The sequence below is a fragment of the Pteropus alecto genome, unplaced genomic scaffold (genome assembly GCF_000325575.1).
Source record: "Pteropus alecto unplaced genomic scaffold, ASM32557v1 scaffold159, whole genome shotgun sequence".
In the NCBI taxonomy this organism is placed as follows: Eukaryota; Metazoa; Chordata; class Mammalia; order Chiroptera; family Pteropodidae; genus Pteropus; species Pteropus alecto.
The window spans coordinates 1,113,045-1,130,968 of NW_006443122.1; the positions used below are offsets into that span (position 1 = coordinate 1,113,045).

Sequence of the window (17,924 nt, forward strand, 5' to 3'; positions counted from 1 at the left end):
ACTTTTCTGTGCCTGACGGAAGGGGTAAGAGAAGATCTCACAGAGAAAGTGATGAGGAGCTGTCTGGAGAGATGAGCAGGGGTTGCCAGATTATGAAGAGAAAGAGGAGAATCAGACTGAGGGTTCAGTAGGAGCTAAGGCCTAAAGACCAGATGGCAGGGCCTGGCTTGTCCTGCTAGGAGTAGCTGGAGCACCAGAAGTAGGGTGGGAAGGAGATGAAGTGGGAAAGTGCAGGGCTTTCTATTTTATAGGTCAGGCTCATTAAGGCTGGTGGAGAGAGCCCTGACTTGGGAGCCCTGCAGACTGTGGTAACTTCAGGAAAGATAGCAGCTTCAAGTCAGTGCTTCAGGACACTCAGAGCTTGGAGGCGAACAGACTCCCCTCTACTTCATGCGCCGGCTCCATCTTTATTCCCTTAGGCATCTGCTAGAAGTTCCCTCCTTTATTTCCTGAGAGGGAAGGTAAGTAGAGAAAGGGAAGAATTGGAGCCAGAAAAGATACCCTAGAGAACCTGTGATTAGATCTGGATTTTCTGGATTTTGTGGGATGCTGAGGTGAGGAGAGGGAACTAGTTCAAATAAGGAAAGGAGTAGAGGAAGGCAGTCATGACAAAAGCAGGAGTCTCTATGTGAGAGAAAGATGGTGGGGGAGGTACCAAGAGCCTGCATTTGCACAAAAGGGCCTAATATGGAAGGGTTTGAGAGCTAAGGCTAGTGAGGGAGGAACCAGACCCTAGAGGTGCCCCCAGGGCCATGGCCATCATTTCTCAAAAGCCACTGCAAGACATAGATACCTTTCCCCTCCCAACTTCCCCACTGCCTCCTTCCTAGTGGCTTCCTGGCACTCAGGCCCTGGGCTCTTCTGAAGTTCTTCCATCTTTCCCATACCCTCCTCGCTCCATAAGGGGAAGGTGCTCCATGTTTTATCCTCATGATCTGCTGCAGGTAGGCAGCCCTCAGGCCTTGATAAGCATGAAAACTTCTGGATGCCCTTTTCCACCGATAGCTTCTACAGTGCCTCCTTTCCCTGAGGGGACCCCAAACAGCAATCTTTCAGGGGATTTTGGACAGTGGGGTGTCTCTGGGGTTTTCTGATAGAGTTATCTCTGGGGAGGGAAAGATAGTTTCCGGGGACATATAGGGCTGAGTGGAGGTGTGTGGAGGGTACAGGAGTCACATCCTCAGGGTCAGTAGGGAGGTATAAATAATGACTACACCATGGCCTTGATTTAAAAGGAGACTTTGAAAACAAGGGGTTCCTGAGGACTCGAGTCGGGGAAGTTAGTTCAAACAGGTCAATAATTCAGAGACAGAAAGGCATCTGTGAGTCTCCCACATTATAGAGTGGGGAAGCCTTGATTCCTGATTGGGGTCCAGGCTTCCACAGGATTGGGACCACCAGTGTAGCCCTCACAGAAAAGAAATCTTTGGAGAGGCCTTCAGATACAAACAGGTCTACAAAAGACATGAAAAAGGAAAGCCATAGGTTAACAGGCACATGAAGAAATGCTCAGACTAAGTAGCCATTGAATAAATACAAATTAAAATGAAATTAGGTATCATTTTACACCTATCAGACTTGTACAAAAAAATTTTAAAGCTAAATAAGGCCAAGTGTTGGTGTGTTGGGGTGTGTAAGAATCCTCGTGAATTGCTGATGGGAGTGAAAATGGAACAGCCATTTTGGAGAGCGTAGTCAAATTAAGAGTATACTCTATGACCCAGCAATTCCACTCCTGATATACATCCCAAAGAAATTCTCTGAAAGGTACATAAGGAGACATATTGGAGGATGTTGATCACATCAAAATCTTTGAGGGCCAAGAATTAGAAGCAATCTGGGTGTCTCTCATTGGTGAACAGATAGAAAAAATAAGGAGTTTGCATACAATGGAGTGCTGTGACATAGCTGAAGTTGACGAAAGATCTACACACAGCCTCTTGAATATATCTTACAATATATTGCTACCATTATTCATCATAGCCAAAATGTAGAAACAACTCAAATGTCCATAACTGCAGAATGAATAAACAAAATGTGTTATATCCATACAATGGACTATTGTTTGGCAATAAAAAGAAGTGAAGTGTTGACCCATGCTATAACATGGATAAACCTTGAAAACATTATGGTAAATGAGAGAAGCCAGACACAAATGACCACATATTACAATTTGTGTGATTTCGTTTATATGAAATGTCCAGAATCGGCAAATCTATAGAGACAGAAAGTAGATTAGTGGTTGCCAAGGGAGGCAGTGGGGGAAGGTTGGAGGGAAATGCGGAGTGACTACTAATGGGTACAAGTTTCCTTTTTGAGGTGATGAAAATATTTTAAACTTAAATTGTGATGACGGTTGAACAACTCTGTGAATATGCTAAAAGACAGTATAATTATATTTCAATAAAGCCATTATATCTAAAAATATTGCTGATATATAAAACATCTATCTATCAATCATCTATCTAAACATATTGCTGCCTCTTTGGAGAAATGGTTGATTCCAGGGATGGGACTAGAGAATTAGGAAGGGCTAAAAAATGAAAGGAACAAGATGGTTGCTGGACTTAGCATGCTGATCACGCCTTTAAGTATATAAATGTTGAATAACTGTGGTGCACACCTGAAACTAATACAATATTACGTGTCAGGTATATTTTAATAAAAATCTTTTTAAAAATTAAAAAATCTAAAAAATAAAAGCACACAGAGACCTACTCGAAGGGTCTCCCAATGGCCAAATCTGGGACAATTGAAGAATAAAATAAATAATGGATGTAATAAATTATAATCCATAAAATAAAAGAATTTGTGAGACCATACGGCTATAAAAAAATGAGTGAATGAATGAATGAACAAATGAATAAATGGGGGGAGAAGGCAAGGTTTTCATTATGGTCAAAGTCTAACTGATAAAGTCTAATGAATGTAGAAGGCATGATGGAAACAGAGAATCACTATTTGGCAAACACCGCAGTAGCAACTGTATCAGGCATGAATCAGATGTTAAAATTAGTGGGTAAAAGCTTAATGAAAAATGGGACATTTGCATATTTTATCTCCTCACAAGTTACTTACTAATTACAAAGGTGAAAAATAACAACTTTACAGTGGTGACACCACCTTAACCAAATGATGAAGATTAACATCATCATTAATAAGATATAGAAACATCATGTAACCCATTATGATGGATTGAGAAGGGTGCATCACTTCTGTGGTTTTCTTACCAAAAATGCAGAGCCTAAACTTAATCATGAGAGAACATCAGAAAAACCCAATTGAGGGATATTCTACAAAATAACTGACCAGTCCTCTTCTAAAGTATCAAGGTCATTAAAGACAGGGAAGGACTGAGGAACTATCACAGATTAGTAAACACTAAAGAGACATGACGACTAATTGTAATGTGAGATCTTAGAACAGAAAAAGACATTAAGGGGAAAACTGGTAAAATCTGTATAGTCAAAAGTGAAATTTGAATATCTTAATTAATAGTATTGTATCAATGTTAATTTCCTGGTTTTGATAACTGTACTCTCATTATGTAAAATGGTAACATTTAGGGAAGCTGGGTGAAGGGTATATGAGAATTCTTTGTATCAGTATTATAACTTTTTGTAAGCCTGAAATTATTACAAAGCAAAAAGATTTGAACAATTTAAATTAAAAGCACACATTGTTCTGTAAACAAGTAGGAAACGGAACAAAATATACAACATAACACCCTTAGATACATTACAAATACATGCGAACAAAATATATTTTACCAGAACACATACAAAGGTTATATATTAAAAAATTAGCTTGATTCCAAGAATGGCAAATGGGAAAAAAGGGAATCAACCAATTAATCAATTCATCAGGAGAAAGAAACCTAACTTGGACTCTAGATGTTTTTCTGGAGGGGGTGAGATTGGGTTGGAACCTTGCAGGATGGGTGGAGGGACTTGGGAGAGTTAAGGCGCGGTCTGAAGCCGTGATGGTGGCAAAATGTGGGAGAGAGAGCTAGATGGGGCTTTGAGGTAGTGCAAAGAGTCTGTCTTGCTCTGAGCAGAAGGACCTAGTCCAAGAGTTGAGGCTGGTTGTAGAGGGACTCAAGCTCTGGAGATGCCTTTGAGGCCAGTCTCCTCTCTGGTCATTTTATCACCTCAATTACTGCCAGGGGGCACTACTGAGACCGATCCCTTTTCAGCCCTTTACCTGGTATTCAAGCCTACCAACCACTGCAGGTGAAAAGCTGGGGCCCAAGGGGAGAAAAAAGGGCCCCAGAAGGAGTGGGCACATTGAGGGTATACCCCGGTGCTGCTGAACTTCCTGGGTGCAAATCCTGCCTTGTGTGATTTTCCCATCTTTATATTAAAGGATAATAGTCGAATAATAGTACCTACCACAGAGGGTTATTGTGAGAATTAAATGAGATTATATATTTAGTGGCTGGCATAAATTAAGTTCTTAATAATTATTAGCTGCCATTATTATTATTAGATGTTCTCAGTCCTGGTCCTTGAGCTCCCAGAGCTGGAGAGAAACAACCTAGCCATGGCCGCTGCTCTGATTCGAAGGAGGTATGGGGGTACTGAGAAGGTGATGGGAATATAGTAAATCTTTAATTTGTATAAATATTGCAATAAACTATTTTCATATTTTATGACATACTCAAGCATCATCTGTGAACATATATTTTACATAAGATTTTTATGCTGGAAATGGCTACACGCAATTCCCGATTAGGACTTTTTACTAATGATCTCTTCAAAATCTTGATTGTTGCTATTAATAAGAAATGCCTTTCCCGCCCCCTCAAGTACGTGATGGTAAATGAATAAAGAAAGTTTGTTTTTTTCTCCACTAGCCAGAAATTTTATTTCATTCTTAAAATCATTTAAATCCAGTGGAACATTTTAATAGTTTTTAGATAATGATTCTTTTCCTCATGTTATTCACAGATGATATTCTACTCTTTTAATTTTTTTTATGATCCAAATTATAACACCAACATTACCAAGGAATGATTTTTAACATCACTTTTTGTTAAATGCTCACAGCCAAGCACAACCTCACTTTTCCAAAGCTGAATTTTTGCTTCGAACCCCCAAAACTTTGTCACTTCACATTAATCTATTTTCACATGGTCCTTCCAAATTTCTATAAAGTATATTCAGAGACCCCAAAAGTCAGCAAATCTTTCCACAAATCTGCCAGGTGAGACTTGTTCATGGAAAAAAAATTAGTTTTTACTTTTGCTCACAAACTTTTGAAAATATTCTTCCTTTAGATCAGCTCACACACTATGGAACAGCAGAGAGGGATGTTCTGATTCCTTGTCCTTACACAAAGCTGAAAACAGGTGGGAGGGTAGTGCCTTTTGTTTAATCAGATTTACCATATCAATAGTACCATTTCTCATAGAAATTGGATCAAGAGGCAAACTCTTACAGATGAAGCCTCTTCTGTATAAAACAATAAATAAAACAATGTATTACTGGAATCAGGGTTTTCAGAAAAAACTCTAGATGCAAGGCCTTTACATCCTCCTATCATTGTGGCCTCCCTCACTACCCAGACTTGTTTCAAAATATTCGTAAAAATGTAACACATGATCCTGGATTAGGTCCTTTGCTATAAATTATAGGACATTATTAGGATAACTGGTGACATTTTAATGGGATATGAGAATTAGGTGGTAGTGAAGCATCAACATCAATTTCATGACATTGATGGTTGTATCGTAGCTAAGTAGGAAAATGTCCCTGTATGTAGAAAAGTACATTAAAATATTCAGAGGTGAGGGGGCACTAGGCCTGTAACTTGTTCTCAAATTGTTCAGGAAAAATGTTCTCTGTACTATTCTTGCAACTTTAACTTCGTGATTGCTCCAAAATGAAAAAGAATTCATGAAATATTTGCTGGAATATTTTAACCTGGAATCATCTACTTGGCATTGTTGCTTCTCTCAATAATTTTCCATGCAAATCAGATATTTAGGCTGAGGAATGGGGGCTTGTTGGGCACCCACACCCAAATTTGAGATGATCCTCATGACATGAACATTACTCATGGACATGGAGCTGCTCTTAAAAATACGGTGACATTGCAGCATTACTCCAAAAGTTGTCCATTATCATATTGTGATGGTTAATTTGATGTGTCAACTTTACTGGGCCATGGGTTGCCCAGGTATTTCGTCAAACACTCTGGGTGTTTCTGTGTAGGTGTTGTTTGGATGAGATTAACAAATCAGTAGACTGAGTAAAGCAGATCGCTCTCCTTAATGTGGGTGGGGCCTCATCCAATCAATCGAAGGCCTGATAGAACAAAAAGGCTGACTCTCCCTAGAATATGAGAGAGTTCTTTCTGTCTGACCACCTTCAAGCTGGGACATCATCTTTTCCTCCCTTCAGACTCAAATGAAACAATGGCTCTTCCTGAGTCTGCAGGCCTTTGTACTGGAACTACACCATCAATATCCCTGGTCTCCCACTCGTCAACTCATCCTGCAGATCTTGGGGCTTTTATCAGCCTCCGTGTTGTAGGAGACAATTCTTTATAATAAATCTTTTTCTCTATATATATACACATCACATCGGTTTTGTTGCTCTGAAGAACCTTGACAAATGCAGATCCGGGGACTGACAGTGGTTTTAGAGGAACCAGATTTTAAGGATGAATCTTCTGAATTAGTTCTGAGGCTTCTGGAATTGGTTCTCTGATATGATTAAAGACGCTAATGACTCTATTTCTAGTGGTAAATAGAGCATTGAAAGTCCATGACATGGACTATGGAGATACTCAAAATATCTCCATTGGATATTCATAATCAACCCCTTATTAGAAGCAAGGATATGGATGACTGTATATATGATAAACTGCTGAACAGTTTTGGAAAACTAAGGAATATATTGAGATTGGCTGATTGTTCCTAATCTCTCTGGACAAAGTAGTAAAAAAAAAAAAAAGGATGAGCTCCAGGATTAGAATTTCCAGCTCAAGGGCACACAAATGACTGGAAAGTTTCTATGTGTGCCCTAAAGGAGAGCTGGAAAGCTGAGATTGCTGAAAACCAAACCCAGAATCTCATCATGCAACTGGCTGAATTATAATGCAAGTTAAGCTCCCAGCCTCACAGTGTCTATTGTCAAAGTGAGGGCATTGATGGGGAAGGAATAGGATCCTGAAAGTTGGAATGTTAAGGCCAGGTCTCCTTGAGGAACACTGCCAAAAATTTATACTGTCAATCGTTCTCTCAACCTTTCTCAAAGGAACTATAGCCTTTTACCAGGGTAACTATGCATTGGGTAAAAGGAAATAATCAGATTTCGGGGGGACCAATGGACACTGACTCTGAACTGAAACTAATTCCAGAAGACCCCAAACATCACTGTGGTCCTCCAGGCAGAGTAGCTATTTATGGAGGTCAGGTGATCAATGGAGTTGTAGGTCAGGTCCATCTCACAGTGGGCCCCGTTGGTCCCCAAACCCATCTTGTGTTTATTTCACCAATTTCGAATGCATAATTGGAATACACATACTCAGCAGTTCGTAGAATCCTCACACTCGTTCTCTGACCTACAGAGTAAGGGCTATTATGGAAAGGCCTCCACCAAGGAATATAGTAGTAAATCAAGCGTAGTATTGTGTCCCTGGAGGGACTGCAGAAATTAGTACCACCAAGGACTTGAAAGATGCAGGGGTGCTGATTCTCACCATATGCCTGCTCAGCTCTCGTAGTTGACCTGCGCAGAAGACGGATGGATCTTGGAGAATGACAGCGCGTTACTGTCAGCTTGAGCAAGTGGTGACTCCAATTGCAGCTGTTACACCAGAAGTGGTTTCATTGCAACCACATTATACATCCCCTGATACCTGGTATGCCGGTATTGATCTGGCAAATGCCTTTTTCTTCAACCCTGTCTGTAAGGTCCACTAGAAGCAGTTTGCTTCCAGCTTCCAAGGCCAGCAATACACCTTTACTGTCCTACCTCAGGGGCGTATTGGTTCTCCAGCCCTGCATCATAATTTAGTTCACCTTTTAGTTCATAATTTCGTCACAATTTTAGTTCATAATGTCATCATCTTAGTTCCCCTTGATCAACTTTCCCTTCCACAAGATATCACGTGGGAACATTACACTGATGGCATTATCCTGACCGGACCTTGTAAGCAAGAGGTAGCAACCTCTCTAGACTTATTGGTGTGATATTTGTGTCAGGGGATGGGAGATAAACCTGACATTCAGGCATCTTCTACCTCAGTGAAATTTCTAGGGGTCTAGTGGCGTGGGGCACGTTGAGACATCCTGCCTAAGGTGAAGAGTAAATGGTAGCATCCAGCCCATTCTACAACCAAGAAAGAGGGACGATGCCTAGTGAGCCTGTATGCATTATAAGGGCAGCATATGCCTCATGTGGGTGTGTCACTCTGGCCATTGACGTGACCTAAAAGGCTGCTAGTTTTGAGTAGGGTCCAGGACAAGAGAAGGCTGTGTGACCAGTCCAAGCTGCTGTGCAAGCCGCTCTGCCACTGGACGATATGATCCAGCAGATTCACTGGTGCCTATAGTGTCAGTGGCAGAGAGCGATGCTGTCCGGAGCCTGTGGCAGGCCCCTATAGGTGAATCACAGTGCAGGCACCTAGGATGTTAGAGCTGGGTCCTGCACCAATCACAGATCATTACTCTCCTTTGAAGAAACAGCTCTTGGCCAGCAACTGGGCCTTAGTAGAGACCGAACACTCAACTGTGGCCCACCAAGTTACCAAGCAACCTGAGCTGGCCATCATGAACTGGGTGTTATCTGATTCACCAAACTATAAAGTTGAGTGTGCACAGCAACACTCTATCATGAAATGAAAGTGGTATATGCATGATCAGGTATGAGAAGGCACTGAAAGAACAAGTTACAAGAAGAAGTGGCCCAAATGCCCATGGTCTCTGTTCCTGCCACACTGCCTTCTCTCCTCCAGCCTGTACCTATGGCCTCATGGGGAGTTCCCCAAAATCAGTTGCCAGAGAAAGAGAGGATTTGGGCCTGGTTTACTGATGGTTCTCCAGGATATACATGCACTACCTAAAAGTGAACAGCTGTATCACTACAGCCCCAATCTGGGACATCCCTGAGGGACAGTGGTGAAGAGAACTCCTTCAAGTGGGCACTTTGGGCAGCATACCTGAATGTTCACTTTGGAAGGAGAAATATCCAAATGTGAGATCTAAACCAATCCATGGACTGTGGGCAATGTTTGGCTAGGTGGTCAGGGATTTAGACAAAACATGATTGGAAAATTGGTGACGAGGAAATTTGAAGAAGTATGTGGACAGATCTCTCTGAATGGTAGGAAAAACATGAAGATATTTGTGTTTTATGTGAATGCTCACCGAAGGGTGACCTCAGCAGAGGAAGATTTTAAAAATCAAGTGAATAGGATGACCCATTCAGTGGATAACAGTCTCTTTCTTAGCCACCCCTGTCATCACCCAACGGGCTCATGAACAAAGTGGTCGTGGTGGCAAGAATGGAGGATATGCATGGGGTCAGCAACATGGACTACTGCTGTGAATCAACATCCAACATATGGTGCTATTTCTCCCACAGTCAGGAATCAAGGGAAGGAAATGGGAGTGGCATCACTCATTATTATCCTAATGACCCACTAGCAAAACTTTTGCTTCCTGTTCCCATGACCTTATGCCCTGCTGGCCTAGAAGTCTTAGTTCCAAAGGGAGGATTGCTTCTTCCTTCAGGAGACACAACAATAATTCCATTGAACTAGAAGTTAAGACTGCCACCTGGATGCTTTGGGCTCCTCATGCCTCTGAATAGATAGGTACTGTGTTGGCTGGGGTGGCTGATCCTGACCACCAAGGGGAAACTGGACTGCTACTCTACACTGGAGGTGAAGAAGAGTACGTCTGGAATACAGGCCATCCCTTAGGCATCTCTTAGTATTACCGTGCCCTGTAGTTAAAGTCAATGGAAAACTACAAAACCTAACTCAGGCAAGACTACTAGTTGCCCTGACCCTTCAGGAACAAAAGTTTGGGCCACCCCACCAGCTAAAGAACCACGACCAGCCGAGGTGCTTCCTGAAGGCGAAGGGAATATGGAATGGGTAGTGAACGAAGGTGGTTATAAATACCAACTATAACCATGTGACAATTTATGGAAATTAGGACTGTAATTGTCATGACTATTTTCTCCTTATTTTAATATAAATATATTTGCGTGTATGTGTGTGTATATACTATTTATCTCATAGCATATATATATCCTTGTTTTCTTCCTTCTCTTATCCCCTTATCATATAACATAAGATGTACTGACTTTATATCATAGTATTTAAATATCATCAACTTTATATCATGGTATATAAGTTACGAGATATCAAAAAAAAAGAGTAAACATTACTCAAGGACTTTTGGGGAAGGGGTTAATGCATTTTTTGTTGTACATAGGACAGTTGCATCGTGTAAGGTATAAGTTTGACTTTGTTATTGTTTTCATTTGGCAATTAAGTATGGTTTAACAAGATGCATATGAGTGTCAAGTTGACAGGAGATAAACTTGTAATGGTTAATTCTATGTGTCAACCTAACTGGCTAACAGACTGCCAGCTAATTGGCCAAACATTATTCTGGGTGTTTCCGTTAGGGTGCTTTGGGATGGTATCAACATTTAAATTGGTAGACTGAGTAAAGCAGATTGCCCTCCCTAACGTTAGTGGGCCTCATCCAATCTATTAAAGACTTGAACAGACCAAAAAAGTAGAACTTCCCCAGGGTAAGGAAAAATTCTTTTTGCTTGACTGCCTTTGAAACGGGACATTAGCTTTGCCTTGCCTTTGGATCTGAAATGAAACATTAGCACTTTCTGTGTCTCAAGCCTGCTGGCCTTTGGGCTGGAACTACACCATTGATTCCCCTGAGTCTCCAGCTTGCCAATTCACCCTACAGATCTTGGGGCTTGTCAGTGTCCATAATTGCATGAGCTAATTCTTTATAATAAATCTCGTTCTGTATATACATTCTGTTGGTTCTGTTTCTCTGGAGAACCCTAGCTAATACAGATTTGGAAATGTTTGTATAAATTAAATCTATTTATATGTTAGGTTTAAAAAATGATTTTTAATATTAGGATGCATTAAAAGTACTTTAAGATAAATGTCATTGAAATTTTAGAAACCCACATGTGGTAAATAAAATATTAATTTTGGTTAATTTGATAATGAAAATTCTAAAAGTTCTAAGTATTCAAAATAAATATTACTTATACTCACATATGAACATGTTTTGAATAACAGATTTTTTTGAAGTTTCACGAGCCTATAATCAGCTCACTCTAATTAATCAATTTAATTAGATAATTCCACTATTATGTTTTCATATTTTTTTCTAAAAGGAAATAATAATTCAGAATGAAATTCCATCGAAAACCAGCATATGGTTGTTAACATCAAAATTCAATAACACTGAGAGATGGGGAGAAAGAAAATTTGTGGGGAGAGTGAGAGAGAGAAAGTAATTAGAAAGAAAAAAGGATGAAGGAAGGGAGGGAGGGGGGAAGGGAAGAGAAAATGGGGAAATAACAACTGAGAAAATTAACAAAATCAATTATGTTCCTTTTAGCAGCACCTAGTAATAGATGCTGATGATTCTGATAAAGATATATCTTCTACAACTTCTATTACTTAAAAAAAAGTTGTAAAAAGAACACATTGAATGTAATAAAAATTTAAATATTATACATATGCACACAAAACATCTTGATGAGTAGGAGCAAATTAAAAATCTGATTAAGTGGACCAGTTCCCAGAGGAGTGCTGCACAGTGCAGCCTGTGAAGAGCTGTTCTCTGATAGTGGGAGCTGCACATTACATCTTTCATGTCAGCATAATCATCACTGGATCTAGAAGTTCACAGACAGAACCATGTGAATATTGTACTATTCGAATATAGCTTCAAAATATTTTAAAACTGGTAAAAAAAAAACAGTTGTAAATGTGCGTTAGGGATATTTTTAAAAAACATTTATCATTACTTTTAAAATTACAGCTATCAATAACTCCTATCCCTGGAACCCATCTGCAGTACTGTAGGGTATCTGAGCACTTGGATTGGGAAACTCCACTTTAACCAATGAGAGCTTGTATTTTTGCCCTTGGAAGCTTCTAATTTGAGATATATATTTAGTTTTTTGCCTTTTCTTTTTGGGCTTAATGCTGCAATGAACACCCTTATATATGTTTCTTTCCCTGGGATTTAGCATACTCAAGGGCATATTTCATTTGACAAGGTACTGCCAGATGGTCCTTCAGAATGTCTATGCAAGTACACACTCCCATCAGCCATGCAGGTGGGTTTGTAGGTCCTCGCATCCCCACCAGCACTTGGCATTATTATTTTCTAATTTTGTCAGCTTTATAGATGTAAAGTCATATGCCACTGTTATTTTCTCAGATTTTCAATGATCTTGAATACCTCATCATATACTGTTGGATTCTCAAATTTCTTCTTCTACAAATTCCCTGTTCTGTGCTTTGCTCAATTTTCTATTGGTAGTGGTGTTCTCTTCTTGTTGATTCACAGGAGATCTTTGTATATTATAGATATTAAGTCCCTTGTTGATTTAGACATTACGAATATCCTCTTCCAATCTGTATATTATCTTTTCCCTTTGTCCACAGTGTCTTTCATCAAGCACAAAACCTTATTTTTGATGTAATCAAATTAATCATCTCTTTACCATGTGGATTATAGTCTTGAAGTTTCATCTAGTAAGTCATTCCAAGCCACTAGGTCACGAAGATATCATCTTACAATTTCTCCTAGTAACATTATAGTTTTATCTCTCACATTTAGGTCCTCTATCTAGTCCATTTTTGTATGTGGTGTGAGGTAGGGATCTGGTTCTATTTTTCTCCATGTCAGTTTTTCAACACTAGCAACTAAACAACTACCCTTTCTCCATTGATTTATTATACACTAGGCTCTATATAAACAAGTCTGTATCTATGCTATTCTATTGGTCTACTTTTCTATTTTTGCGCCAGTACCACACTGTTTCTATTACTAAATTCAAAGAAACAAGAAAAAAATAACAATGATAGAGCAGAAATAAATGAAATAGAGAACAAAAGACAATAGCGAAAACTGACCAAACCAAAGCTGGTCTTTGAAAAGACTAATATGGGAAAGAGACCAATGACAAGAGTGAGCAAGAAAAAAACAAAGAGAAAATTTAAAAACTAAGATACAGAATGAAAAGGGGGTAATAACTATGGATGAAATACATTTTTTAAAAAAGAGAATTATAAATGATATGCCAATGAATTAAAAAACCCAGATGAAAAGGATACATTCTTAGAAAAAATATAACACGCTAAAATTGGCACAAAAAGGGAGGCCTTAAATAGTCCAGTGAGAGTTAAGGAAACTGAAATGGTAGTCAAAGAACTCCCCTCTTTCAAAACCCCAGTTGGTTTTATAGGTGAGTTTTGGCAAACTTTCAAGTGTGGGAACTTATGCATAGTAATAAATGAGTGAAACCTATCCATTTCATTTTTTTAAGCCTAGTGTAACCTAGATTGAAAAACCAGATAAGGAGAACCCATAAAAAAAAATCTTCGGGCCATTTTATTTATGAAACAAAAATCTCAAATAAAATGTTAGCTAACAGACATTAACAATGTATTCAAAAGTACAGATGATGACCAGGAATATAAGGATGTTATGGTTCAACATCAAGACTCACCATATAACTGGTCTAAAGGATAAAAGTCATCAGATTAGCTCAATTAATGCAGTAAAGGCACGTGGTACATTCCCTTTATGTTGAAGTTAGTGCATTATCTTGATTTTTAAGAACTATGTGTAAGAGTGTGGCCAGGCAGCTTGGACCAAGCAGGACTTTCCTTGCCAGTGGATTGTGCAAAACAGCGGTCCCCAACCTTTTTGGCACCAGGGACCGGTGCTGAGAATCTAATGCCTAATGATCTGAGGTGGAGCCGAGGCGGTGATGCTAGTGTTGGCAGCTGCAAATACAGATGAAGCTTTGTTTGCTCACCTGCTGCTCACCTCCTGCTGTGAGGCCCAGTTCCTAATAGGCCACGGATCGGGGGTTGGGGACCCATGGTGTAGAATACGCACTGTCAGTCTCTTGTCTTCTGTTCACCATGGCGTCTTCTGATATCCAGGTGAAAGAACTGAAGAAGAATGCTTCAGGCCAGGCTTTTGAGCTGATTCTCAGCCCTTGATCAAAAGAACTGTCCCAGAATTCCCTCTTTCTCCTCCAAAGAAGGATCTTTCCCTGGAGGAAATTCAGAAGAAATGACAAGCTGCAGAAGAAAGACACAAGTCCCATGAAGCTGAGGTCTTGAAACAGCTGGCTGAGAAATGAGAGCACGAGAAAGAAGTGCTTCAGAAAGCAATTGAAGAAAACAACTTCAGTAAAATAGCAGAAGAGAAATGACTCACAAAATGGAAGCCAACAAAGAGAACTGAGAGGTGCAAATGGCTGCCAAACTGGAGCGTTTGCGAGAGAAGGACAAGCACATTGAAGAAGTGTGGAAAAGCAAAGAATCCAAAGATCCTGCTGATGAGACCGAAACTGACTAATTTGTTCTAAGAACTTTCTTCCCCTCCTCTTTCTAAATATCTAAAGACTGTACTGGCCAGTGTCATTTTATTTTTGCCCTCCTGACAAATATTCTAGAAGCTGATGTAGGACTATAGGCAGATTCAATCTGTATGATGTTGTTTTGGGGGCTAAAGAGGAGAAACTAAGTGTTTTACTACTTTTCTGAAGTGTTGAAGTCTTTCTAATGTAGGTATTTTTTCTTGTTGTATCTTTTCTACTTCAGTACATTGGTGTACTGGGTCAACGGCTATTACTGTATTGGCTCTGTGAAAACATGTTTGTGAAAAGGGTATGTAGTGGCTTCTTTCAAATTGTCAGATGCTGAATGTCTATTCGCTTTTAAATTCCCGTTCTGTCCCAATCTTACTAGATGCTACTGTACCTGAATGGTTAATAAAACTGCACAGTGCTGTTGGAAAAAAAGAAAAAGAGAACTATGTGTACGGGTGGGTTCCATTATTATTGAATTCCATTTCAAGATAGTAAAAAGTACATTAGGTTCAATGAGTTGAGACATACTGCTCTCAGGTGACAGTGAGGCACACTGAGGACCAAAAGAACACTGTCTAGTTTCCTTAGAGATGGCGGGGCCCAGGAAGGGCAGTCCAAGTTATCTGTTGCTGAAAGTGGGAGAGGACACAGTTTTAGGGAATTGGGGGTGTCCTGAGACAGAGAAGCAAAGTGTTGGTCAGATATCAACCTCAAAGAAGCCTGATGATTGTGGGTTCAGAACTCTGGGATGAAAGGAGTGACATATTCATTAATGTGATATGGGTCCTGAACATGGGGGCCGACCTGTCTACTCTTAGATATAAATTTGCCTGACTTTCTTACCAGGCATACGGGACTATTGCATAGACTCTGAGTTGGCCTTATGACACCCAGTTTTAAGAGGACATTGATGACAGGCTTTCTTCCATCTTCTGCCAATTTTGAAGGTGGGCACTGGGACAGGAAGGCGGTAACATGTGCTGTGTAACTTTAATGAGAGTGTCGGCTGGCCTTCCTTAAGGTCAGCTGGCACAAGTTGACTAGGACTTCTGCAAGGGCTCAACCCAAAACGTTGGCTATTGTGGGTCAGACCAGGTTGTTACAGATGGCATAGGGAGGTCCAGTTATACTCAAACTGGCTTACAGCATATTACTGTTTAATTTGCAAGGAATATGTGTACCCGATATGTTAGTAGATACATAGGGGTTAGGCAAGAAGACACATACCTCACTGAGGAATATGGTAATAAGGAGCCATTTCACAAGATAAGGGATTATTGGCAAACCACCAATCTGAAAGAGCAAACCAAGCATGGGGAGACAGGGCAGAACAGGCAGCCTAAGTGTCAAGGGTGAAATGCTCAACAATGGAGACAGGGATGCTAGGATTGGAGGACAAAAGAAGGTATAGTGTGGCTAAGGGTGATCTGAGTAGACCCAGGGTAACCTCCGATGCTTTTCTAGGCTAAGGATGGCTGAGGTTTACTTAAGCACTCATTTTTCCAACAGCCATGTTTCTGTTTTTGTTTTAAACTATAGAGGCAATTTCCAAGACACAGTCCTACATGGGTCTGTACTTCTTCTGAGGGACACCAGTTTAATCTTCTGCTTTCTTCACTGGTTTTTGTGTTTTATTATGAAATGGGCTGAGAAGCCAAGGGCTACATTTAGAATCCTTCAGGAACGTTGGGCAGCAGTCCACAGGTGAAACCGGAGAAATGACCACTTAGAGGGGCCTTCAAAATCCTCCATTTTGGAAAATCTTCTGTAGCAATGATTCACTTGATTATAATAATCTTTTGAGTATTCATGTGATTTGGCTTTGCACCTACTGGTTTTGGACCAATCAGATTTAATAAGGCCCAGCTTCTTCATCACATTCAATATTCAGGTGCAGAAGGCAGAGGAAACTACTCCACAGTCATATCACATTATTATCTCTGATCGTGTATATATTTTTATTTATTTATTCATGCATTCCATTTTCTCCTCATTCATCACTCCCATTTCTAACCCTCTCCCTCCACTGGCAGATATTTTGATGTGTTAATTGTGATTCTCTTTGATTCTATGTGTTCTGTCAGGTGTACATGTTATCGGGTTCGAAACTGTGTTTCTTTTAAAACTTTAAATGCATTCAACATAAAGTTTCTAAAACTTGTGCAGTTTAAGGAAGAATAATAAAATGCCCATATACCTACCAACCAGGTTAAGAGCTAGAACATTAACAGTATTTTAGAAGCCTCCTTCACATACTTTCATCCCTGCCCCAGAAGAAACCATTATCCTGAACTTGATGTTCTCAATCTTTTGCTTTTCTTCAAAGTTTTGCCTCCCATGTACATATCCCTAAACAATATGTTGTTTTGTTTTGAAAACCTGAGTGGCAAGTACACACCCTGCTCTTAGGTGAAAGTTATTCTTAGGTGAACATGCCCAAGAGAGGATGAGCTGAATAGTCTTTCAGTCACAGTCTGGCTTCAGCTTCCCTAAGAGTTTATAAGAGCTGCTTCTGGGGAAGTCAGTGGGTGAGGTCATGCATGAGTCCAGGAAAACAGACACAGGGCTCACCACAGTCAGGGCACCAGTGGGGCTGTTGTGTGGACCAGAAATGCGTTGTCTGGTAATAAGAGTTTGACGGGGTGTAGGCCCCTCTGACTTCTCTACTTCTAATCTCCTCATGGCTCTCCGTCCCCTCAAGAGTAGATGACAGCAGATAACCTCTCTGGGGAGGAATGCATGTCTATACCTGATCCAGGCTGCTGCAGTGCTTGGAGGGAGGGCGTGCAGGTGCTTCACAGCACATGGTCAAGGTTAGTCAATAACTACGATACTCTGAGGCAGGTTCACCTGGGCATTCTGTCCTCAGGTTAACAGAGGACAGGTGGGGCTGTTTCTTCCTTAGCAAAGAGCAGATACTAAAAAGGATAAATGCCATGAAGAGTAGGTGACCTAAAACAAGGGAATATACATTTTTTCTTTCTTCCTTTCTTGCTTTGTTTATTCCCTATTATCCACACTCCCATTCCTCCTCAAACCCTGCCGCACAAGCATATCTTTGAATGTGTTTAACCTATATCCTTTTGTTTGTGAGTTCTTATAAGATGTATATCTGGAGTGTATGTGCATGCATTTGTAACTTCTGTGGAGTGTTTCGTTATATGGCTTATTCTTTTTTGCTCAGTGCTAAGTGCTGAAGATCATCACTGTTGCTCTGTGTACATCTAACTCATCTAAATGCTGAAAGGCTGACTGGCGTGCATTCCTTATTTCCCTGTGTACTCTCCCAGTGACGGGCAC

At 40.2% G+C, this 17,924-nt stretch overlaps 1 pseudogene; it reads left to right on the forward strand.

Annotated features, from left to right (window-relative positions):
- Window positions 1–11,923: 11,923 nt before the first annotated feature.
- LOC112471896 lies at window positions 11,924–17,705 on the forward strand (annotated as a pseudogene).
- Window positions 17,706–17,924: the final 219 nt, after the last annotated feature.